A 27,280-nucleotide genomic window follows, 5' to 3' on the forward strand; every position below is an offset into this window, starting at 1 on the left:
GGAAGGACGAGGGAAGGCAGGGAAGAGAGGAGAGGTGGCTTCATCCAAGATCACAGAGGTTGTCCTTGTTGCACTGTCAAATGGCCATGACTCCTTTCTCCAACCCTTTGCTGCAGGCGTCCTGCATTCCCCCTGCATTCCCCCTTGAACCCCTCTCTTCCTCCATCTCTGTTCTCATCCCTTTAGGCTTTCTCCGTGAAATCTCCCCCATCTCCTGGGTCACATGTCACAAACAGGTGACCCCTGGACCAGTCAGTCCACATACCTGCTCTTTCGTGTTGCCCATAGTGTTTTACAGCTTTTAGAATTAGTTGTCATATTAAAATACTTAGATTTCACATTTCTGTTTTAAAAATGCCAATTTCCAGTTTTTGTGGAAATCAGAAATCCTGGAGACATCAGGTCCACTTTCCACATGTGCATCATCAGTGGTGTGAGGTGTGATGCTGTCCCCTTCAGACGGGACATGTGCTCCCACCTCGATTACGTTTCTACCTGCATGGGCCCCTCTGGCCCTGCCCTTTCCTGAGTTTGTGGTCCACCCTGTAGCTGACCATAAGCTACTTTAAGTAGAAGACCCTCGCAGCCCTCCAAACACAGCATCCTTAAAGCAACTCGTGGATTCCTACCCATCCTTCATTCTCCATCCACCCTAAACCTGCTCCCATTCTGGAATTCCCTGCTCCTGACATCATCCCACGGGCGTGGGGCCCTGGAGTTGTCTTTGACCTTCTGTAAGAACCATCTGCTCCATGTAACTGCTGGGCTTCTCTCAGGGGCTCTGTGCATTTCCCAGTCAGTGTTTTTGATGAACTAAATGCATGGTTCGGTATGTTGTTTCCTCTGCTTTCTCCTCTCTTATGTGCTATAGTTTCTCAAGAGATGCTAGATTAGGTCAACCCCCTCTAAGAAGCTGTCCTCATCCACCTAATTCTTCCACAGTCTTGTTCTTCCTCCCATCTCTGACTACTCTTGCCTGTAGCCATCATATAGCAGTTGGCATGTGCTAATTAGGTTGTCATTTGTCTCTGAAGAAGATTCTCTTTCTCCTGGTCTAGACCTGAATTGTCTAATACAGTAACCACTAGTCACATGGGGTTATTGCAATTTTAAAGTATATTAATTGAAATCAAGCTGTAAAAATCAGCTTCACAGTCACATGAGCCACATCTCAAGTGCTCAGCAGTCATATGTGGTTGGTGGCTATTGTACTGGGCATTGCAGACCTAGAACACTTTCATCACCCCAGGAGGTTCTCCTGGGCAACAATGGCCTTGACTGTACGTTTCTTGACACCGGAGACTGTGATCACATGCATGTTTGTATTTCTACTGCCTAGCGTGGTTGAAGTACTTCTAAAAATCCTAATTATATGTTTGTTCGCATAGAGGGAAATAAAAGGAAAAAGTGATGGAAAGAAAACTAAGATCTTACATAAGCGGTGAGAAACAGAAGCTAGAAATAGGTAATTATTGAAAGGGAGAGAGAGAGAAATTTGCATTGAAACTCTGATTGTCCTTTGGAAAATGTAATTGTTTCTAGTTAAAGAATAGGGAAGTAGAAAAAGTAATGAGTCCATTGCATTCATTTCATCTCCCGTTCTCTTTCCAATCCTCCCTATTTTTTTTATTTTTTTATTTTATTTTATTTTATTTTATGAGACAGAGTCTTGCTCTGTCACCCAGGCTGGAGTGCAGTGGCACAATCTCAGCTCAATGCAACCTCCACTTCCCAGGTTGAAGCACTTCTCCTGTCTCAGCCTCCCGAGTAGCTGGGACTACAGGTGCCTGCCACTACACCTGGCTAATTTTTATATTTTTAGTAGAGATGGGGTTTCACCATATTGGTCAGGCTGGTCCCAAACTCCTGACCTTAGGTGATCTGCCCACCTTGGCCTCCCAGTGTGCTGGGATTACAGGGCTGAGCCACCGCGCCCAGCCAATGCTCCCTATTTTTATGACTGACATATTTTCTTCTTTTGGAGGCCAGTGATGACTTCCCAAGGCTCTCTGTTCCCCCCCCAGCACGTGTGTGCAAGTGCACACACACACACACACATGCCAGCTTTCCTATAATCTTTAATGCTCCCAAAGCTTCTCGCAAGATCCTTTCACAGGGAAAAGATGAAGCATGGTGATTTCTCCATTTCAGCTTCTCTTTGTTCTGGGAGAAAATATTTTATAAGTCTCTATTTATAAATCAAAGTGATAATGTAGTAAATTATCCCATTTTTAAAGTTTATTTTAGGGGACAAATGTGTTTCCAGCTCATGATCTTTTCATTTGGGCTTTCATTAAGTTGTAATAAGTATGTAATTATGGAAGTTGAATTAAGCATTTCTAGTCACAAAACATCAACAGCCCCCCAAAAAAGATCAACTCAATTTATCCAAAATTAGAAAATCAGTGAAAATGAATAAAGAGTGTCACTCTTCTGTGAGGGTTTCCAGAGTTCATTGCTGATCCAGGCAACATCAGTGCAATCCAAAGGAAAGAAATGTCCCTAAATTTAGGCAAGCCTTGGCTATTTCCTTGTGCTGTGATAAGCTTCACTTCAGCATGTTTGCTGAGGAGGTGGAACGTGACTCCAGGTTCTTGTCTTTGAGGGTAAAAAATTTGCACATCAGACGTCCAGTGGAGTTTCCCAGAGTTTGCAATGTTTTCCTCTCACTGAGACTTGGCACTTTTTGTAGGATTCACATGGATGTGATACTTTCTTCAGTAGATTTGTGGGATTTTATTATTATTATTATTTCTGAAGACCTTCTGAGAAGGCCTGTGTTAGGTGTGGTTTTAAAGTCTACTTCTCAACCAGCTGGGCCGAAAAAACATTTAATACAGAGTTTTGCAGCATTCATTTAAGAAAGTATCCCATTTGGGACCCTGTGGACTTTGAGATGATTCAAGTTGATTTTAAGGTTTGTTACCTTGTCTCCTGTCTTCACTCGCAGTATCTCAAATTGCATGTTGGAACAATGAATATAGTGAGGGCAGTTCTGTCACAAACTCCTTCAAGAGCAGGAGCTGCAGAAACCACACACACACACAGACACACACACACACACACACAGAGAGCTCACCAGCACCTCTGGCTGTCACCTGAATGAGGGACAAATCAAACGTGTGTTTCCTGGCTTGTTGGGAGTGGATGCTCTGGAATCCCATTGGGTGACACGAGCTAAGTTGACACAATAACAATTTTTCATCTTTATTTTCCATTTAGTCAATTTCCTTTCTTAAGTGCATCTACCAAGGAGGACCCCAGCAGGAAGTGTTTAACCAAGGGAGAGGCAGATGATACAAGATAAGTGGGAAGTGGCAGGCACTGGGAATTTTCTTTGAATCTGCCTACCTAATCATCTTCCCTGCCTTTTACAGATTTACTTTGTAACAAGGCTTGTAATTGAGGATAGTCATGTAGGGCAGTGGAGAAATGATCCTTACTATGTTGTCACTTTGTTTGTCCTCCTTTCTTCTTCCCACTCTCCTCCCCTCCCAGGATGTCTCTTGTGGAGCCAACTGAGGCAGGTGCACTCATCTAATCTGCTCCTCTCCTGCTCCAAGGATTGGCAGCCACTATTATTGAAAGAGTCTATGGCCTATCTGCCTGCACTCACCATAGTCAATGCTCAAACATGAAATTTGTGGGATGATGTTTGGCTTGCCCATGATCTATTGCCAGCACCTAGCACATGAGAGATGCTCAAAGAAATATTTGTTGAGAGATGAAAGGTGGGAAGGATGTGAGGAAGAGAGCGTGATTCACACTGGCTTGAAAGCAGGTGAAGTGGCCATTTCTTCCCCTTCCATATCTTAAGGTCAGCGTTAATAGATGTCAAGTTTCCCCAAGACATGTGCATTTTCCATTACAAGCTCATCCATTTACTTGTTTGGAAAACCCTACCAGAACGTACGCTTCTGGAAGAAAGGGACCTTGGATTTCTGTTCTGTCTCTCTATTCCCATTGCCAAATATAGCACCAGATAAATAATAGGCACTGGATAAAGATCTGCCAGGTTGTGAGTGTGGATGAGTGGATGACCTGTGTTCCTTAAGTTTGTATTATCTCAGAACATTCTGCAGGATCCACATTCTAGCATGGATATATAAACAGAGGAAGTTACTTTATTATAGTTGAAAGCTTAGTCTTACCCTTTTGCAATCATCTGGTAATCTAATTTATTCACTTTATGTTTACCTTCAGCAGGAACTGCTTTAAGAAATAGTGCCTTGGTCCACTGGGTGAATAGGATGGACGGGAGTATCTGTGCCTCTTGCTTAAGTGTTTGGGGAAATGTTTGCAGAAAATAAGAGCCATATATTCTAGTAAATGAAATTGGGTTCATTTGGGGCACTGTTTTATTATTTTCTATAGCCATACTTAGCCCCTCATTTCTGGCATCTGTGTCTATGTTTTTAAACTATGTCTGGCTGCACTACAAAATAAAATCAGATAAAGGTCTCTAATGTTTGATAAATGTTTTATTTAGTTGATCATCTTGGCTGCTAGACTGAAATTCATCTGCTGGAATCTGCCAGCTTTCTGAACACAGCCACAGTTTGCAACTACTCAGAGTAGCTAATGGTCAGGGTTTTTTTTTTTCTTTTTTAATCGAAGTAGTTTCCAAAATAGACTCATAAAAAGCAACCTTAACATTTGCATTGAGAAAGCATCATTAGTCTTTTTAAGGGGTTTGAGCTGAGCACTTTTCTGTCTTTGTTTGAATTTGCCTTTACCTTATTATCTATTATCTTCCAGATAATCTAGGGAAAGTGATAGTCTGCCCGTGAAAATGTACATACAATAAAAGATATTAGGGCTGTGAATGTAATTTGTTTTGTATTTTCAGCTGGTAAAGCATTTTCTGAAACTTTATAGTGCCCAAATTTTTAGGCCAAATGTAAAAACAGAGAGAATTTCTTTCTTTCTTTCCATGGTAAGTGTTACATTAGGACTGAGTCTTAGATTTATGTGCATTTACTTGCTATGAGATATTCAAGAGTCCTTGAATATGTCAGAGAAGAAAACTGAAGAATGTTAGGGAGAACGTCCTATGCCATCTAGTCAATGAATTTGGATGTGTAGCTGCAAGCCCAAAGAGAACTATGTATTTGGTCAAAATGACCCATGTTAAAATATTGTCACGTAGCATGCATCTCCAGAAACATACTAAAGAAATCTGTGAAAATGATGATATCAAATCAAGCTGCCAGAAAAGAACAGTGGTCATAAAGGATAGCATTTCCTCCAATGCCTTCAGTGAAAGATAGAGGTAGTAGTCATACTCTTAGGAAAAGAAATGTTTTTGGGCCTTTGTGATTTAATGCTAATACTTTTCTCATTATCATCGTGTTTAAAACATTGGCAGTAACGACACATAATTCGGTCATGCTGTCAGGAATATTATCTTGCTTTGTTGTGGTGGGTGGGACCAGAATTATTCAGATAGTAGTATCCTGGCCATTTCTTCGAGCTATTTACTCATAAATATTTCTGTTGGGGTAGTTTTCTCCATTTTTTTTTTTATCACTTGCTACTGTGAAAATTGAGAAGGAAAAGTAGATGTAAATAAATTGCCTTATTATTTTTAAAATAATGCATTATCCTTGCAAATGAAACACAGCTAACCACCTTATGCTAATTACACTTGCTCCGTTGTTTCAGCAAATAAAGTAGAATGGGACATTCAAAAGGCAGGATGCAAGTCCTGGGGTCTGAAATTTAGTTCCATGAGTGCAGGCCTCCTGCTGATGGCAATGGGGATTGGTGGGGGAGTTAGAGATGGGGAAGGCCAGGGTCTTTATCTTGTGGCCTCATTTGCTTCTCCACTCTGGATAAATTCTAGAAGAAGAACTTGATGAGTCTCAGGACTCCACTGGTAACCGTAACCGCTTCCCCAATCCCTGTAAGTGTGACCTATGAATCCATTAAAGCTAAGACCGTGACTAGTCTCTTAGTATGACCTCAATTTAGTCGAAACCTGGCTTAAGAGAAACGGGCCAAGGGCATAGCCTGCCTGTGTTTTTTGTGGAGCTCCTGCACAAGTTTTTGGCTTTTTGTTTGTTTGTCAGATGTGAGACCTCTCTAAACCTCGATTTCATCTGCCACAATGAGAATAATCAAAATCCCAATCTCATTGGCTTATTGAAGAAATCAAATAAGATGTGCCAAGTACGAGCATGATACTTATCTGTAAGCACTCTGTAAATATTAGTTGGTATTAGATGTTTTCATGATTGACAATGAGATTGGAGAAGCAGAAAGAAGTTGGAGTTTCTCCTACAGGAAGTACATTTACACTTTGCCCACACGGCATAGACTGTGGCAAGTTTTTTTAAATTGCATGAAACACCGAGCTAATCCAGCCCACAAAATTCAGTGATAAAAGCTAGTAAACAAGTATTGAGCACCACAAATGTCTGCCGAACTCATGGTGCTGGATATCAGGATGCAAAGATTGAGCTGCCTGCATTGGAGGTAAAGCAGATATGTCAACAGCACACACATACAAAGATGTGCTGTTCAAACCAAACCTTGATGGATGAGTGGACACCTGGAGTGCGGAAGCAGAAGGAAGGGCATCGTGGGGAAAGGAATGGCATGGACAAAGCTATGGCATATTCACATGCTACTTAAAGACTCCAGAGTTGAGGCTATGGTGTAGAGAGATACCAGAAAAGGGCAGGGAGTTGGAACAAGATTGCAAAGGGCTTCTAATGTCATTCAAAGGATTATAGCTATATCCTACTTTAAATGGGAAACCACCATTATTTAAACATTAAACACAGCTCTGTTAAACACAGCATTTGCAGAGCTGTGACTTGGACAGAAAACTAGTTAAGCTAAAGGAGAGATCGTCAGTGGCAAAGTTCAGGCATTTTGGAGACAGGTTGAGACTGACAAGTTGATTCTCAAGATTTCTAGCCTGATGGAGAGAAGAGATGAGGAGCTACCACTTGAATCTAAATTCTGAGCTTGTTAAATAGATTAATGAATCTCAGTCCATAGGTATTTTCTTTCTTCTGTTCTTGGGCTTCTTAAAGTATCAGACAATCAGTAGTTACTAGGCACATGTTGAATCAAGAGACACAACTTTATCATGAAGAAAGATTCATCTTTTTAGATTTAACAAATGCTTAATTCTCTAAGATATTTCTTTTCATGTTTGTATTTTATATGGTAAAAATAACTTAATATGCAGAGTGATGATGAATGTAGAGTACTTCTCTTTTTTGTCATTTTAAATTTCTTCATTTTATTTTATATGAAGTACCCTAAAAAGCTAAAGAATGTTTTCATTTTTGGAAAAAGTTCTTTTCGAGAGCTGTTTATTTTTCTTTATCAGCCGAAAACTATGATTACTGTGTTAATGCAGGTTTTGCTTCATCAAGAGATTTTTCAGTTATTGAACTTAAATAACATTGTTCTAAACCCCAAATCCTCTAAATCCCTGTTATCAGTGAAAGAGGTACCTTCTAATTTGGAAAGAATATCTAGTTCAGTTCTGGTTTCAAACCAGCAGAGAAAAATAAGAAAAATGTTGCTCCTGCCATATGGAGAATGACCACCATTTAAGGAAAGAAAAGTTGGTTGACAGTCTTTGGGAAGTAACTGTTTTGTACTTCCTTTAATGTACTCAGCATCCAGCACAGGAACTGGGTGGTTAGAACAGCTGCAATATGGTTCCACTGGAAAGCAGTTTGCAGAGAGGCAATCAAAAGCTACAATACTTAGATTAAGGCAAACTAGTGATAGACCATTTCAAGACATCATGACATCTCAGAATGCCTGGGATCCACATTTCTTTCACTTTTGTTTTAAGGGATATCTCATTTGCTGTGCCTTTCCATAGGATAAAATCTTGTTGATCATATTATTTAGTTGAACACTTTGGAGTTCTAAAAGCCATGGTCAACCTTATTGGATATATGGCACTATGATGTCTCATTCAACAGTGAAAGGGACTTCAAGTTATAGGATCATCTATTGGATTGGAGGTCAGCAAACTTTTTTTTTTAAAGGGCCAAATAGTAAATCTTTCAGACTTTCTTGGTCAACAGGCAAACTTGAAGATATTATTGTCAACAAAAAGAGTCAAACTCTATAAAATTTGAAGAGATTTATTACTTCATTCTGAACCAAATATGAGTGACCATGGCCACTGACTCAGCCCTCAGGAGACCCTGAGAACATAGGCCCAAGGTGGTCGGGCCACAAATAAGTTTTATACATTTTAGGGGGACATAAGGCATTAATCAGTCCTTGTAAGATGTACAATGGTTCAGTCTGGAAAGGCAGGACAACTGGAGGAGGGTGTGTTTCCAGGTTATAGGTGGATTCAAATATTTTGTTTGGCAATTGGTTGAAAGAGTTTAAAGACCTGGAGTCAATAGAAAGGAAGTGTCTAGGTTAAGATAAGGGGTTGTGGAGACTGAGGTTCTTATTATGTAGACGCAGCCTCCAGGTAGCAGGCTTCAGAGAGACTAGATGGTAAATGTTTCTTGTCAGACTCAAAAAGGTGTCAGACTCTTAGTTGATTCTCTCCTGGATCAGGAAAAAGGCCTGTGAAGGGGAAAAGGGATTTTCTACAACATATAATTTTTTCCCCCGTAAGAGACAGCTTTGCAGGACTATTTCAAGATAGGGCAAAGAAACATATTTGGGGTTAAAATATTTTTATTTCCTTCCTTGTCTGTCATGTGATGTTATTACCAGAGTCAGGCTGGAAAGTAAGCCACATTATGTAGGGTTAAAGAAAGCCCTCTGATGAGACTTTTTGGTTTGTACAACGTGATTCCCCAGATGTCTTAGATAGGAATTTGGGCAAGTGAAGAAAAAAGGTCAGAGTTCAGTCCTCATTATGTAGCTACTTATATAACCATTTAAAATGTCACCATTACAAATTATAAAAAGCATTTTAAAGCTCATGCATCATCAAAACATAGCAGGCTGGATTTGACCAACGGGCCATAGTTGGCCAACACTGGTCTATTAGATCATTGGCCAAAATGCTCAGATAGCAGCAGTTTCAGGTACTGACTGCAGCATGTTGTCATATTTCTATATCTGAGGTCCACTCTCAAAATATTAAATCACACTTACTAATCATCCTCTTGAAGTTTGATTATAGGGACAGAAACTCATCATGGGTGGTGGGTCTGATTCCACATTTTGACAGCACAGTTCATTTCCCCCACAATTAAGAAACAGGCAACCTCAGATAGACACTTGGTAATTAAATCTAAGCTCAAAATTTGGTTACAGTAATTTTTAAAAAGTAGCTCAACAGAAAAAAAGTAAAAGAAAAAGTGCCATCTAGACATTGACTAAATATTGGAGGGAACCATCTTGGAATGGCTATTTTCATTATGTTAGAACCCTGATAGGTGAGAGAAGAGGGGGCAAGGGGAGATGGAGATGGGAACAGAAGATTTCACAGATGAGGGGCACTCCCTGGAGCTGAGTCTTGGCTCTAGATGGAATTGTTCACACCAGCATGGACTGAAATAAGGAGAATCAGAGGACCTGGTCTCATACCCTGTCTCTAGAGGCTCCAAAGGAGTCCCTGACGTAAAACTGAGATTCTTCTAAAGCCTTCTGAAAACAAAAAAACAAAAAGACACTCTGGACCAGGCTTGGGACATTTTCCTGAAGGTTTCTTAGTCCTCTCATTGCCCTTTCTGTCATTCCTGAATTTGAGAATGGGGCTGTGATAACAAAGAAACTGAAAGAACAATGTCACCTTGTGTCTTACATATCACCATGTGTCAGTCCCTAGAAAACGTACTTTATGTAGCATTTGACTTTGATTGGAGTCTAATGAGGTCAGTAAAGTGCCCTGGTTACAGAGATGGAGACCTCAATGTCACTAAGATTTAAACCCCTATCAGTCCATCTCCAAAGCCCATGCATTTTTTCTCCCACTATACAAATCAATGTTATTGATATTTATTTGTGTGGTAACCTTGCAGAATAAATAGATTTTGAACTTTCTCTTTAACACTGAAAAGCAAAATACAGTGAAGTTTTGGTGGAACTTTCATTCTCATCAGGCCATAGGCTTCAGTGCCACATTATCTTATGGGCCAGGTGGGGTTTTTCCAGGTTGCTGAGCCCAGTGGCTTCTATAGTTCGGTTTTGGGAGGCTATGGAGAACAGACTCTCTCCTGCCCTTGGGTGGAAATGCAAATCAATACAGGTCATTTGTTGAGTATTTTGGCAATAAGAATCAAATGGCTTTTTAAAGTACCCCTAGTGTTTTTTGATGCAGAAATTCCTTGTAATCAAATATATGTGCAAAGATCCAGCAACACGGGTTTTTGTTGGATCTTTGTTTAAAGAACCAAATGAAATGTCCAACCAGTGGGGGTTTGTTCAATGAATTATGCTATATTCCTCCATTGGTATTCTATTAAATCATGTAAAATGAGGTGGCAAAATATTTAATAATATAGAAAGATGTTCACACGTATGAGCAGGTGGTTTGCAAAATACTCCATAAGCTGTCATACTTCTTTGTTTATACATGTAGAGCATCTTGGTCCAAGGTACAAAAGGATTTGTGTGATGTTTTAGGACTGGTCCTGTTGGGACTATGGTTGATTTTAACTTTCCCTCAGTGCAGTGTCTCAGATGACCATCTTCAGATCCAGGTTGCTTGAGTCTGAACTTTAACTTCACCTTTCACCAGCCTTGGGTTAGAGAAACATCATTAGCTTGAACCACCAGTAACCATAATTATGATTTTCATGTCATAAAACGTCCTTCTCCCATATCATTGTTAATGCTCCCTGAAAATTCCCTTATCATAATATGGAGAACAAATCCCTTTTGGTTAAAACTATACCTAGGTTTCTTCAATTGTAAATCATACTAATGCCTCTCTCAAAAGGCTGTCATGAAGAGCAAATGAATTAATACAGCATATGCTTAGGAAGATAATAGCTGAGCATGAGCTATTGCTGTTAACTGTATTTTCTAGTTTGGGTGCAGTGGCCACATGTTATTTTTGTAGTTTAAAAAACCAATTCTGTTCATCTTTTTTTTTTTTTTTTGGAGACAAAGTCTTGCTATTATTGCCCAGGCTGGAGTGCAATGGCACGATCTCAGCTCACTGCAATCTCTGCCTCCCTGGCTCAAGCAAATCTCCTCCTTAAACCTCCCAAGTAGCTGGGGTTACAGGCGCCTGCCACCACGGCCAGCTAATTTTTGTATTTTCTGTAGAGATGGGGTTTCACCACGTTGGCCAAGCTGGTCTCAAACTCCTGACCTCAGGCGATCCGCCCGCCTCGGCCTCCCAAAGTCCTGGGATTACGGGCGTAAGCCCCTGTACCCGGCCCAATTCTATTAATCATTTTAAAAAGTAGTTGTATCAGTGGTCGTAAGGCAAGAGAAAGGTTAGGATATAACACCATGATGAGTCAAGCAACACTGTCACGTTCGAATTCAGACACTGGTTTCTTTTTTCTTTTTCTTTTCTTTTCTTTTTTTTTCTTCTTCCTTTTTTTTTTTTTTTTTTTTTTTTTTGAGATGGAGTCTCACTCTGTCACCCAGGCTGGAGTGCAATGGCGCGATCTCGGCTTACTGCAACCTCGGACTCCCAGATTCAAGTGATTTTCGCACCTCAGCCTCCCGAGTAGCCAGGATTACAGGCACCCGCCATCTTGCCTGGCTAATTTTTTTTTTATTTTTGTAGAGACGGGGTTTCACCATGTTGGCCAGGCTGGTCTCAAACTCCTGACCACAGGTGATCCTCCTGCCTCAGCCTCCCCAAGTGCTGGGATTACAGGCATAAGCCACTGCAACCGGCCTAGAGACTGGTTTCTATATAAGCCAGTTTATTTGTTGACCAAACAGAGGGAGTTTTACCAGGAATTATGGCCTCCGTTAATATTGTCAAGGTTGCAGGGAAAGCATTCCAAATGTTTTCAAAGGTGTGTTAAGGTAAATCTTGTCAAAACATCCCCACTTGAAATGATAAGCATTCTCATTTCTTTAAGTAACAGAGACATAGCAATGGCTTTCCTGGCTAAACGTGATCATCACAGACACGCTGACCAGCTGTTTAACTCTGCATCCACAAATTCCAACAGGCAACTTAATAGACATTTTGTGGTTATATGTTCCTAAAACAGCCATGGGAAATAAATTTATTTCTACCTTTGTGAAGAACAGCTATAGAAATGACCATTGAAATTCAATGAATGGCATTTCTGCTTATGGGCCTTAAAACTGGGAACCAAAATTAAATTCCTTTAGATATTTTCTCTCCCGTGTCTTCTAAATTGTTGTGTGGGCTGATTTTTCTCCACGGAAGACTCTGAGAGTCCTAAATGCAAGTTTTCTGTCTCTTTGGGCTCTAGCATTCTGGAATAAGCAAGAGTCAAGAGACTTCTCCATTCTTACTTCCTCTGCATGTGAGAATATCTAATAGGTGTGAGATAGTTTATGTTGTGCTCGGCATTGGACAGCCGCAATGTGAACAATTACAGCATTTTTTATCGAGGCATTATGTTAGGTCCATAACACTCACAGGAGCTCTGTAAGGCTGAAATTGCCACATCCATTCTACTAGGAGGGTTATGGAGTTCCCAAGGGCCGACCTGCCTTGCCTGAGTCACCCACTGGAGAGCCAGGGCATTGGATTTCACCTCATAGCCACTGCTCTATCCACTCCCTTGGGCTATTAAAGAAAAGCATGGGCCATATTGATGGAAAAATTCTTGACAGATGTCTCAAGGACAACTTTATCTTTTACCAGACTCATTTCAGGGATTCCTGTATTCATTGCTCCTAGACTTTTCACATATTTGGGAAGCTTGATTCAATTTCCCTCAGTTCTTCCATTAGAAAGCCCATGTGGTACAGTGGCTCAGAGCTTGGGCTTAGGAATTCACGAAGCTGTGAATCTGAGCTCTGCATCTTACTACCTGTGTGGCCTTGGGCAAGTCACCTCACCTAGCTGAGGCTTGGTTTCTTTGGCTGTAAAATGGAACTCATAGAACGGCCTGTGTGGAAGACAGAATAGTGGCTCCTCCCCTTCAAAGAAGTCCTTATCCTAATTCCCAGAACTTGTAAATATGTTACCTTACAGGGCAAATGGGACTTTTTAGAAGTGATTAAGTCAAATATATTGAGATTGGAAGATTATTCTGAATTATCCAGATGGGCCTGATATAATCGCAGGGTCTTAATAAGGGGGAGGTGGGAATGGCTGAGTTGGAGATTTAAAGATGCTCTACTGCTGGCTTTGAAGATGGAGCGAGGGCTCACCATGCAAGGGCCGTAGACAGAGCTTCTGGTATCTAAAAGAAAAAAAGAAGAAAAAAAAGGCAAGGAGAGAAATTCAGAGGGATTGCACTTCTGCCCACACCTTGATTTTAGCCCACCGAGACCCACTTTGGACTCCTGTTCTGAAGTGTAAGAGAATAAAGTCACATGGCTAAGTCACTAAGGACATGGGAGTTTGTTACAGCAGCAATAGGAAATGGATGTAACCTTTTTTATATGGTTTGTGGGCTTGAAAGAGATGACGTGTTAAATACAGTAGCTTTTGACCTTGAAAGAGATGATGTGTGAAATACATTAGCTTTTGGGGGCTTGAAAGAGATGACATGTGAAATACATTAACTTTTGGCCGTGAAATACATTAGCTTCATGGCCGTTAGCATTGGCCATGAAAAGCTCTTGACCAATAGTAGCTGGTGTTACCAATAATAAAATAATGGTGAGACTTGAGATGACACAGGAGTGTTCTAACAGAGGCACAGTCCACTTGACCAGATCTTTCTCAGTCATCTCCATCGACAGTGGGGCGTCCTTAGAAGGCTGGGTGGCTGCCATCCCACCCGACCAGCCTGCCTGAGTTGGTGAAAGTGCATGAAAGTGTTCCTCTCAGGGGGTGGCCTATCATTGGCCCTCAAAAGGGCACAGCGGAGCTCGTTGGTTATGCTTCAGTTACATAAATCCAGCCTTACAAACGCTACACAGAGAAAGGGGCTCCTTGCCTCCTAAATCTGTACCTTGTAGGTGCTCAATACACATTGGTAAGAATGTTCAGATCATCAGGTAAGCAAGGGGTATAAAGTGAGGCCTTGAATCACTCATATAAATGCAGTAGTGTTGAGAAACTAAGAATTGGTGAATTGTACCCTTTTTTCGCCTCCCAAATTAGAACTCCTAAGAAATACAGGACAGCTGGAGACCAAACCATAGGTTTCATTACCTATGAAGCTGATAGGAAAGCCTTTAGTTTGTACCCAAATAAATTTGCTAATATTTTTACCTAAATTAGAGAGATTTGGGTGGGGTGGTATAACAACAGGCCGCATCTGCCTGGGTGGAGCCCATCTCAGGATGCCTCTGCCCAGGAGGAGGGGCAGTGAGAAGGAGGCCGGAAGGGAAAGAGAAACAGGAGAAGGAAAGGAGGAAGGGAGACATAGCTAGGGAGATGCCACTCAGCAATCAGAAACCTCCATTCCTTTTCCTGGGGTGGGGTGGGGTGGAGGTAAAGGGAAGGGGCTGGGAGGCTCCTAGCCCACAGGCCACTTTTGTACAATAGGAAAAGATGCCTGACCAGTGACAATGAGCTTTTTTCCAAATGTTTGTTGGCCACACAAGTGTCTTGAGAAGTGTCTGGTTATATCCTTCGCCCACTTTTTGATGGGGTTGTTTGTTTTTTTTCTTGTAAATTTGTTTAAGTTCCTTGTAAATTCTGGATATTAGACCTTTGTCAGATGGGTAGGTTGCAAAAATTTTCTCCCATTCTATAGGTTGCCTGTTCATTCTGATGATAGTTTCTTTTGCTGTGCAGAAGCTCTTTAGATTAATTACATCCCCACAGTCAATTTTGGCTTTTGTTGCAATTGCTTTTGGTGTTTTAGTCGGGGGGTGGGGGGCAAGGGAAGGGACAGCATTAGGACAAATGCCCAATGCCTGTGGGGCTTAAAACCTAAAATACAGGTTGATGGGTGCAGCAAACCACCATGGCACATGTATACCTACCTATGTAACAAACCTGCACGCTCTGCATTCTGTATCCCAGAACTTAAAGCAAAATTTAAAAAAAGAAAGTAAAAGATGCTTCTTCCTCTGAATGGACGTAGCCCATGCCAAGAGCAAGGCTTGGTGAGTGGAACAGGCTGGATTTTAATCCTCAGGTCCCTGCACCCTTGGTGAAGCACAGGGCACTAGAGAAAAGTGTTCACAACCTCCAGCCCCTCCACAAAGAAGCCTGAGTCTGGAAAGACAGAGGTTACAACCTCACCCTTACTTCTCTTCTAAAGATCTGCTGTGCATGAAGCATTTTGGAGGAACTTCTTGAGCCCAGAGCACAGCAACTTTCCTATGAAAGAAAGAGCAAAGTGTTAATGCCACCAGAAGAGACTCAACCTGTCCAGTGTCGCTACCACTGGGACGGGCAATGGGAGGCAGCTGAGGCTTTGCTGACAACAACTTCTGCTGTGAGGGTGGAAAGCAGGCCAGATCTTTATGACCTGGACTTCACGTTTTGGGGTTCTAGCAAGATGGGACCCACTCCGGGTGCTGTGCCCATTCTCAGTGCCAGTGGGGCTGATATGGCGTCATGGTGGGTAGCAGGAGATAACAGTCTCGTCCTCGACACCAGACATCCAGACAGAGTGGCTCAGGCCCTGACAGCAACCAGTGTTAGGGCAGATAATGACATTACCTAGTCTCTGCTTGGTGACAAGAGTAGTGGCTTCAAGGCATTTTTTTTTAAAAATAACATTTGTTTATAGTTGTGTTTTTTAAGGTAGAAAATATATTCATACAAGCAAGTAATTAGTGTCCTGCCAAATAAGTCTCATGGTGACATGTCAGTGTAACTATTTTTTAAAGTCTGCCTCAAATAAAGCATCAAAATTTCCTGCTTTAAATCTCCTTTCTCTGTAAAAATGGTTAAGAGGAGTGAAAGGAGAGGATGGGAGCGGTCTGAGAGCTTTGATGCCTCATCATAGTCACCCAACTGTGGCACCACCTCTGCCTTTGTCTCTCACTCTCATACAAAGGACGTGCAGAGGAATCCAGAATTTGACGTCCTCAAATTCTGGATTTGGACTTGAATTTGGTGCTCTTATTTCCACACTGAGTTAAAGTCTAGCCTCCAGATCCCAGGCTTCCCCTCCCATTGTACCCAGAAGAAACAAGAATTGTTTCCCAGTTCTAACTGTCATAATGCCTAGCGGGTGTTAGCCTACAACGAAGGATAATTCAATCTATCCTCACCTTAGTGTACGCTGGACAACACTAGGACTCAGAAGTGCTTTGCTCTTCATCTTGAAAGGCCAGTGGAAACCCATGCAGATTCCTCCCCCAGGACCCTCGCAGCCAGCCTGATAATGAATTCACGCAAACCAGCCTACATGTGAGCACCAAAGGGAACACATTTGGTAAACTCTGCCAAAGGAGCACAGTTCTTGTACAGCAGATGAGGTTTGTGATCAATTCCTTTTTTTTTTTTTTTTTTTTTGAGACGAAGTGTTTGCTCTTGTTGCCCAGGCTGGAGTGCAGTGGCGCGATCTCAGCTCACCACAACCTCCGCTTCCCAGGTTCAAGCGATTTTCCTGCCTCAGCCTCCCGAGTAGCTGGGATTACAGGCATGTGCCTCCGTGCCTGGCTAATTTTTTATTTTTAGTAGAGACAGTGTTTCTCCGTTTTGGTCAGGCTGGTCTCGAAGTCCCAACCTCAGGTGATCCACCCGCCTTGGCCTCCCAAAGTGCCTTAACCCAGTTTAAAGAGATCCAGGAAGCAGATCGTGAGCTACAGATATGGTGTGATTATTAAAAGCAGCCTCCAATGCCAACATTGCAAAAACATCAGCATATTCCTTCTTTCAACATTCTATAATATGGTGGTGATATTCCCACCTTACCCCGGGAGAAGCTGAGAGTCAGAGGGAGCATTTACTTTCCAAGTTCGCACATTCAGGGAATGGGTAGAAGTGGAATTCACCCCCAGGTCAGTGTGAGACCAAAGAGGCTGTCAGAATGGTTTGCTGTTCCGCTCATGGCAAACAGGATTTGAAGTTGTTCCAGTCCAAGGCAGACCATCAGGCCATGCAGGAATAAAAAGGCAAAGGGGAGGAAAGAAGATGCTGTCTTCATCAGGGCCTGAAGCAAAAGGCTGATCAGAGTGAAGAGTGTAGACAAGCTCCTCTGTATCCTCTCAAAGATTTGGAGCCACTGATCTCTCTGGGGAGTGGGGAATGGGGCAGTTCCTGGGTAAGGGACTTATTGGTGGGAATCCAGTTCTCCTATGAATGCTTCTGACTCCTGCACTCAAATCCCAACAGATAAAAGAGAGGAGAGACTGGCAGATGCAGTGCCTTCCTTTATGTAACCTCCTTGATCCAAACTACAGTCTGACCCACACTTTCTGGCTTTATGTCCTACCACTACGTTCCTAACTCACCCTCGTTACAATGGCATCAGCATTTTCTGTTCCCTCAAAGATAATGCACTTCTGATTTTTGCATATTATGGTGGCCAGCCCCCAAGAGGGCTCCCAGTGACTCCCACCTCATGGTATCCATGCTCCTGGGTGGTCCCCTCCCACGTCGAATAGGAATGACTTGTGTAGCCAAATAGGACATGGCAGAAATGACGTTGTATGAATTCTGAGCCTTGTTTATTCTTGTTCTTTCTTGCTATAGGCAAAGCCAAATGCCATGTTGTAGGGAAGCTCAAGTAGCTTCATGGAGAAATCCACAAGGCAAGGAACTGAGACCACCTACTAACAGCCAGCATCAATTCTTTAGCAGTGTGTGTGAGCCACCTTGGAAGCAGACCTTCTAGCCCCCATCAAGCTTTTAGATAACTATAGCCTCACCAACATCCTGACTGAACTACACAGCTGAGTAGCTTCCATATCTCCAACGCACTAACACTGTGTGCAATCATAAATATTTATAGTTGCTTTAAAGCACTAAGTTTGGTGTAATTTTATTCAGCATGAGATAAATAATACACATAGTCTGTTTCATCAGCTAAAATTGCTGCTCATTTCTCTGTTACCCTCCAAACCTGGTGTGAGTAGCCCCTCTTCTGTGGACTTTTTCTGGTCTTCTTTGCATGACTCAATCCGTCCTTCTTCATTTTCTCACACAGATTGTTTAGCATTCTATTAATGGAGCTATCACAAGGAAAAGCAATACTTTTATTATAGTCCCTCTCCTCTGTCAATTCTAGGCTTCTTGAGAAAGTTTGCAGTGTATGCATTCTTCAAAGAGGTATTGTTACCAGTAGGGGCTCAGAAGATGGCTGAATGAATGAAGAGTGTGTGTTAGAACCTGGGGAAATTTAAACCAAATACATTTAAAGCCAGTGACATTTTCAAAGCATATTTGGCTAGAAAGACTAAGTTCTTCAAAGTAGTTTAGAAACAGTGTTAATGGTACACAGTCTTTGTCCCGTTCTTAACAATAGAATAATGATAATTGGTTGCTACTCTGGAAACAAATTAGAGAGCCCAGGAAACATTTCCAAAGGCAACTGGAATGTTTAACTGAGCTAGACTGTTAATATCTAATGCTAGCCTGCCTGTGGGCATAGCACCCTGAATTGCCTGATCTCATCTAATGGCAAATGCTCAGACATCCTTGGTTTTAAATAAAAATTGTCTTATCACTTAATTTAAAAATGTTTTGCTTAGTAAAAAATTATGAGGCCAGGCGTGGTGGCTCATGCTTGTAATCCGAGCACTTTGGGAGGCCAAGGCAGGCAGATCATGGGCTCAGGAGTTCGAGGCCAGCCTGGCCAACATGGTAAAACCCCATCTCTACTAAAGATACAAAAATTAGCAGGCCATGGTGGCAGGCGCCTGTAATTCCAGCTACTCAGGAGGCTGAAGCAGGAGAATCGCTTGAAACCGGAAGGCAGAGGTTGCGGTGCGCCGAGATCATGCCACTGCACTCCAGTCTGGGCAACAAGAGCCACATTCCGTCGAGAGAAAGAAAGAGAGAGAGAGAGGAAGGAAGGAGGGAGGAGGGAGGGAGGGAAGGAAGGAAGGAAGGAAGGAAGGAAGGAAGGAAGGAAGGAAGGAAGGAAGGAAGGGGAGGGGACAGGAAGGGAGGGGAGGGGAGGGAAGGGGAAAGGAGGGAGAAGGGGAGGAGGGGGGAGGGAGGGAGGAAAGGAGGGAGAGGAAGGAGGGAGAGAGGAAAGGGAAGGGGAGGGGAGGGAAGGGAAGGGAAGGGAAGGGAATGCATTTAATAAATGTGGAGTCTGCCAAATCAGGTCAGCAGCTTACTTCTGTCCCCGTTTCAATAACTCACTTACTGGGGTTCTGGAGGAGAGCAGTGAGAAGATGGGGTAAAAAATTAGACAGAAGTTGTGCATCGCCCCATGCCTGCTTCTGCAGTGTGGTTGGTGCATCCACTCTACGAAGCTTGGGTTGGATCATAGAGCAGTGACTGTTGATGGCTTACCCAGATCCCCAGGAAGCCACCACTCCCATACAGGCTGTCAGTCTCTTAATCCCTGCAGCTGCCTGCCTGGACATTTTTTTTTTTTTTTTTTTTTTTTTTTTTTTTTTTTTTTTTTTTTTTTTTTTTTTTTGAGACGGAGTCTCGCTCTATCGCCCAGGCTGGAGTGCAGTGGCGCGATCTTGGCTCACTGCAAGCTCCGCCTCCTGGGTTCATGCCATTCTCCTGCCTCAGCCTCTCCGAGTAGCTGGGACTACAGGCACCCGCCACCACGTCCGGCTAATTTTTTTTGTATTTTTAGTAGAGACGGGGTTTCACCGTGGTCTCGATTTCCTGACCTGGTGATCCATCCGCCTCGGCCTCCCAGAGTGCTGGGATTACAAGCATGAGCCACTGCGCCTGGCCCTGGACTTTCTTCTGACCATGGGAGTGTGCTCAGTCTTACTGCCCAGGGAACAGCCATCAGCCTTTGAGTGGCAAGAGTTGGTAGATTACCATCCCTTCTTCACCTTTGAATAGGACAACTTTGAGCTGTGTTCTCCCCAGTCTCCCCGATGACCCCAGTGGGTTTGAACAGCGGTTGTCCACAGTGATAACCTGCCCATTGCCACCTGTGTATTGACTGTTTTACAATTCCGTCTCACTTCTCTTTCTCCCTCACTTGTGCTTCTTAAGATTGTATCCTGAATAAAGCTATTTGCACTCAAATAGGCAGAGAGCTAGCTGGATCCATTATTCTCTCTTCTATATTTTAGATATCTTGTAACAGGCACAAGGTACTGTGTAGAGCTGAGGTGTAATGACCCAGCTGATCTGTTTGTACTTTGTCATGCTGCTAATGGGCCTGGAGTTGAGAGTTCATGCATAAGTGTGTACATGCCATCGTAGCTCTGTGTGCACGAGTACCCGTGGGGTCTACGTAGCATGCGCACATCACAGAAACCCTGTGCCCTCCCTTTTCATTCCCCTATTTGAAGCCAAGATTCCATAATCCCTGCACTCAACCCCTTTCTTCCCCAGCCACCAGGGACTTCCTATACTTAGGGTCACGCTTTCTTACCTCAAAGTTTCAAAGATGTGAGAGCTGATGCCCACCTTGGTGGTATTCACAAAGTGTAGCAGGGAGGCAGTCATGGAAATGACTCTTTACAGCAGGATGATATGTGGGACATGCCGTGGCCAAGGAAGTAACTTTGTCTCAAGGGCATCAGGAAGATGCCCAGGTATGTGATAACTTGAGCAAAAGATTATTGAACGCTGATCTGCACACTTTCTCTGTAAAAGGCCAGATAGTATTTTAGGCCTTGTGGGCAATATGGTGGGTGCTGCAACTATGCAACTTTACTTTTTTGTAGCACAAAAGCAACCATAGATACCACATAAATGAATGAGCATGGCTGTGTTCCAATAAAACTTTATTTACAAAAGCAGATGGTGGGCCAGATTTGTCCCATGAGCTGTGGTTTGCTGACCTCTGATTTAAAGAGTGGGAAGTAGATTTCTGGAAAGAGAGAGAGGAAGACTATTTCTAGCAGAGGGAAGAAAACATATAAAGGCAAAGAGTGGGAAACCAGAGGGAATAAGACAGATTTGATTTACCAAAAAGTCCTTTTTGGTGGTAGTAAATAATAATAAAAACTAAGTTTTATTAAAGCCTTATGAGTCAAGCATTGGGCTAAATATTTTTGTGGACTCACATTTAATTATTACTCTGTCTGAGTTTGGAGGACCTTGTTTTCCTCATGGCACACACGAGGAGTAAATTAAGTTCAGAGAGGGTAGATGACTGGCTCAAGGTCACACAGCTATCAGCTGGCCAGGTAGCAAGACAGTGGACAGAGTATTGGGAGCATGGTATAGTAGCCAGCATACTTCCTTGTGTCTATCATTAGCCCTGCTTTAATGGACTCTTTCAGAAGTGTTTTTGCTTGTGTTTTAGAAGTGGAATGTGATTCCTTGACTCAGCCCAGTAGCCCTGTGAATGGATTGCTGAAATGAGTCTGACGGCTTTGTCTCCTGGGGCCATTTTGTAAGAAATAAAAGCAAAACAGTGAGATATTTAAATTCTTCAGGGATATTATTTTCGAATAGATAAAGTGAAGAACATTTTTTATTCATATTAGAAGTGATAGTTGGATGTGTGTAATTTTTTTGCTCACTGAGATGGAGAGAGAACACAGCACAGATCTTAGAATGTAAAATATGAATTTAGATGACATTTTGAGAAAACTGATAAACACCACCATTGCACAATTGGACTTAACTTGCCTGTGAAAATCCTTCTGTAGCCCACAAAATGATAGAGATAAGTGGACTACGTCTAATGGATATTAAAAATACACAACACACCAATGAAAGAATAATTTTCTTTTGCAAAGTTTTCATTTCTCAAAATGCTATCAGGAAAAGAGAGATATTTTGACAGCTAACAGTGACCCTTGGAATAAGGATGTGTTAGAAGAGAAGGGCTGCAGTAGTTGTGAAATCCTACCTGGAATCTACCCCTGGACAGAAGACCCAGGGATCAAGACTCAAAGCTGGTGCTCTCAACACAAATGTTTCATCTCCAATGTACCACGAGGTCCTTGTCCACCTACTTGTAGATAGAGCCAAACTGTCTAAGCCAAACAGGGTTTGGGTTTCTTTCACCACCCACCTGTGCAGATGATTGGTGTGAAAAAGTATGTCTTAAAGAAAAATAAATGCAGAGAACTAAGTAAGAACAGTTACATGTACTAAAGGTCTTTCAGAAAATCAATAATGTAGGTCAGTGCGTTTCAGGGTTTAGAATTTCACACAAAATTTACCCTTGAAAACTTTAGACCGAGAGAAGACTACCATGCCTATTCTGTCATATAAGGAAATCTAAAGAAGAACTGCACACATTGGTATTACCATCTTCCCACAGACACAGATGGACACGCATGCATGCACACACATGCATGCACACAGACACATGCATACACATGCATGCACATGTGCGTGCGCACAAACACGCACACACACGCATGCACACATGCACACGTGTGCACACGCACATGCACACACGCAGACGCACACACGTACACACGCACACACGCTCACAGAGAATCGTTCGTGGCCGAGTGCGGTGGTTCACACCTGTAATCCCAACACTTCGGGAGGCCTACACGGGCAGATCACCTGAAATCAGGAGTTTTAGACCAGCCTGGCCAACATGACAGAACCCCATCTCGACTAAAAATACAAAATTTAGCCAGGTGTGGTGGCAGGTGCCTGTAATCCCAGCTACTCAGGAAGCTGAGGCAGGAAAATCTCTTGAACCCGGGAGGCCAAGGTTGCAGTGAGCTGAGATCACGCCACTGCACTCCAGCCTGGGGGACAGAGTGAGGTTCCATCTCTCAAAAAAAAAAAGTTTCATACTTTCACTCACATATACCCTCACACACTCGCACATACACCGACACATACACTCACACATTCCCATAGAAGCAAGTGAGTTATAATCTCAGAGTGAACAAACTTGAGTAAATTTTACCATACGAACATATTTATTATGCTTGTCTCACTAAAAAGCAGTAAAAATTCTGATATGAGCATCACATAGATTAATGTAAGTTAGTGAGAAGAAGAAAAATGTAAAGTTATCCTAGAAGTCCTATTGCAGAATGAAATTGCAAAATAAAAATGGAAGGGGCAAAGGTAGGATACTTAGAATGCTTACAATGGGAATCTGAATGTTTAATGAGAAATAAGCCCAACGCCCATAGCAGATAAGGACTCGGGCTTTGGGCTCTCTCCCTTTCTAGCTTTGAGGCCTGGGCAGGTTATTTAACCTCTCATACCCTCAAAAGGGGCTCATAAAAGCAACCGCTGCATGGGGCTCTTGCTTGGTGAACAGTTGCAGCACATGGTTAGTCCTCAGTAAGTGTTAGCTCATAGCATTAGAAACTAGCTTTTTTAAAATAAATAAAGGAAGGGGCCAGGCGCGGTGACTCATGCCTGTAATTCCAGAACTTTGGGAGGCCGAGGTGGGTGGATCACGAGGTCAGGAGATCGAGACCATCCTGGCTAACACGGTGAAATCCCATCTGTTCTAAAAATACAAAAAATTAGCCAGACGTGATGGCAGGTGCCTGTAGTCCCAGCTACTCTGGAGGCTGAGGCAGGAGAATGGCGTGAACCCGGGAGGCGGAACTTGCAGTGAGCAGAGATTGCACCACTGCACTCTAGCCTGGGTAACAGAGTGAAATTCTGTCTCAAATAAATAAATAAATAAATAAAATAAAATAAAAATAAAGGAAGTGCTGGGCGTGGTGGCTCATGCCTGTAATCCCAGCACTTTGGGAGGCCGAGGTGGGTAGATCACGAATTCAGGAGTTTAAGACCAGCCTGGCCAATATGATGAAACCGATCTCTACTAAAAATACAAAAATTAGCCGGGTGTGGTGGCACTCGCCTGTAGTCCCAGCTGCTCGGGAGGCTGACGCAGAAGAATCATTTGAACCCTGGAGTGGAGGTTGCAGTGAGCTGAGATCATGCCGCTGCACTGCAGCCTGGGCAACAGAGTGAGACTCTGTCTCAATAATAATAATATAATAATAATAATAATAATAATAATAATAAAGAAAGTACGTGGGGAAGGAATATATTCTACGTGAACTTTCACAGGGACACCGATCTAGACCAGTGTGGACCAGAAGTAGCCACATCCCCTGGGATCCTGTCAGTAAAACACATTCTCGGGCCACCCCACAAACCTTGATTTGGAACCTTGGGAGGTGGCGCCCCACAACCTGTAGATGATGCCAAGCCACGCTAAAATTTGAGAGCCTCTGATCAAGCCCTGCAAGCTTTTTAACCCTGGTCCTGGGCAGTCAGCTAAATCCAGGAAGTATTTTGCAGATTGGGAATAAATAAAAGAAGAAAAAAAAGCATAAGTGTCTTTGGGTGGAATCTCGTTTTAAGCCCCAGAATTATGCTTGTAAAGACAATTCAAGAATTGTCTTTGAGCCTATAATGCCTGCTAGTCCCATGAGAAAATTGATTTTGAAACAAAATAAGTTGAGGTTGGATTTGCTTTTTTTCCAAGCTTCAAAGCATCAAGCAAAGATCCATGTTCACATCTGAGTATGATGCTGAACACACAGCCCCTGACTCTGCCCCTGACCACAGAGTGATGAACAGAGAGGCAGGCATCATGGGACCTGAAATGGCATTTTCTCCAAAATATTAGAACATCCTTAGATCCCTTAGATCAGTGGTGATTGTGGGCCTGGAAAACTTCTCCAAAAAGTGCAGACTTCTCCTGTAGTTAGTGTATTAGTTTGTTCTCATGCTGCTAATACAGACTTACCTTAGACTGAATAATTTATAAAGGAAAGAGGTTTAATTGACTCACACACAGTTCATTGTGGTTGGGGAGGCCTCAGGAGACTTACAATCATGGCAGAAGGGGAAGCAAACACGTCCTTCTTCACATGGTGGCAGCAAGCAGAAGTGCTGAGCAATGGGCAGGGAAAGCCCCGTATAAAACCATCAGATCTCTTGAAAACTCATTCACTAGCATGAGAACAGCATGAGGGTAACTGCCACCATGATCCAATTACCTCTCACCAGGCCCCTCCCACAACACGTGGTAATTATGGGAACTACAATTCAAGATGAGTTTTGGGTGGGGACACAGCCAAACCTTATCAGTTGGGTTGAAAGATAGATGCCACCATAATAGGCTGCAGCCTCTCTCTAGTCCCCAAGTAGCTGATAAAAACATAGACAAAAATTAAAGAGAATGAAGGACAGAAAAGGTAAAGGGATATTTTGAGAGCAAAGTTTGCCTCATCTGTCCAATAGAGAATGTCTTGGATGTTAAAAGTTCATCATCAGGAGCTGAAAGAATTGAGAGTAGAATGAAACTATCTTGTGTGCCTCGTAGGAATACAACCTGGACGTAGTGTCCATTACTAATTAAAGCCAATGTGTATTGCACTTTCACAATGAGACAGGCCCTGCTCTTTGTTCTCTGTATTTATTTACATGCACTTAATCCTCACAGTTACTCCATGCAATAAATCCCATTACCACTTTCTGTACTAGGTTGACTAGGGTCCTCCCCAAATTCATGTCTACCCAGAACCTCAGAATGTGTCTTTTCAGATGTAGTTAGTTAAGATGAGGTTATGCTGGATTAGGGTAGGCCCTACGTCCAGTATGCCTTGGAGTATCCTTATAAGAAGAGGAGGGCCGGGTACTATGGATCATGCTTGTAATCCCAGCACTTTGGGAGGCCAAGGCGGTTGCACCACCTGAGGTCAGAAGTTCGAGACCAGCCTGGCCAATATGGTGAAACCCCATCTCTATTAAAAATACAAAAAACTAGCCGGGCATGGTGGTGCTCATCTGCAGTCCAAGTTACTCAGGAGACTGAGGCATGGGAATCACTTGAACCTGGGAGGCAGAGGTTGCAGTGAGCCGAGATCATACCACTGCACTCCAGCCTGGGCAACAGAGTGAGACTCCATCTCAAAATAGAAAAAGAAGAGGGGAGAGACAGAGACATACAGAAGACCCAGGGGAGAAGGCCAAGTAAAGTTGGAGGCGGAGAGTGGGATGATGAGTCTATAAACCAAGAAATACCACGGGTCTCCAGCAAACAACCATAAGCTAGGATAGAGGCAGGGAACAGATGTTCCCCCAGAACTTCCAAAAGGAAGGACTCTTGTAGATGTCTTCTTTTGCGCTTTTGGCCTCCAGGACTATTAGAGTAAATTTCTGTCGTTTTGAGCCCTTCTGGTTTATGACGTGTAGTTACTGCAGCTCCTGGACACTGAAATGCCCCTGTTTCTTGATGGAGAAATGGAGACTGAAAGATGATGTCTTACCCACGTGCACACAGCCAGCTTTTGGAGGATTAGAGTCAGAGGCAGCTTGTGGGGTAGGAATCTAGAATCTGGTTTCCTCACCTTGTGCTCTGTCGTAGGTCTGCTGGGTTCGGGTTCTGGGGAAGTCATTTCACGTTTCTGAGCTCTCTTTTCTCCTCTGCAGATGTAAGAACTCTGTACGTGAGGACTCATGCCTCAGCTGGGTGGTGGGATTGGATTCCTTTTAAGGTCTGCTAACCAACCCTGAGGCTCTTTGATTAGAATTCTGGAAGCTTTGAAAGCACCACTACAAAATTCATTTGCATGACATTTCTCTTTTAAGCGTTGCGCTTCTCTCTGCAGTAACTTTGAAGTTACTGTCGTTTTATGCACTCAGGAAGAGTTAACAAGCAATAATAAACAGTCAAGACTGCTTTTCATTTCAGATATCTGCATGTATTCAGTCTTTTCCGTGACACAATTGAAGGAGCTTCTGTAATCAGGGGAGAAACTTACATCGTGCTGTAATTTGCCTTGATACAAGCTAGAAAAAGATACTGGTTTAGATTCACTGGGGTGATTGACTAGAAAATTGCCCCAGCTGTCGAAGTTTCCAATGTTAAAAAGCAATGTAAAATTTCTCAAATGCTCAGAATTTCTAGATGTCACAACAGAGATGTTACCAAAATATGAGAATCAAGTTTTTTATAAGCAAGACAAAAATACATTATTTTTCTCAAATCCTCAATATTTGGTTGAATTCATGAAGAAATTTTTAAAACACACACCAAGCAAAGCATTCATTTTGTTTAGAAATAAAATTAATAAGTTGTTTTTTGATATTGTATTAATGTGTCCTGTCACATTAAAAGATTGCACATATATTTATAAATTTAATCTTTATATAGGAATTAAACAGACAAGCCAGACAAAGAAAAGAAATGATAAGCTGATATTTGAGTATAATATTATCTTGTTATCCGTGTTCTTTATATTAGCTGAA

At 42.5% G+C, this 27,280-nt stretch overlaps 1 protein-coding gene across 2 annotated transcripts in view; it reads left to right on the top strand.

Annotated features, from left to right (window-relative positions):
* Positions 1–27,280, top strand: part of CDH13 (cadherin 13) — a 1,172,242-nt gene that overhangs the window by 871,735 nt on the left and 273,227 nt on the right. The window lies entirely within an intron of this gene.

Source organism: Nomascus leucogenys, chromosome 2 (genome assembly GCF_006542625.1).
Source record: "Nomascus leucogenys isolate Asia chromosome 2, Asia_NLE_v1, whole genome shotgun sequence".
In the NCBI taxonomy this organism is placed as follows: domain Eukaryota; kingdom Metazoa; phylum Chordata; class Mammalia; order Primates; family Hylobatidae; genus Nomascus; species Nomascus leucogenys.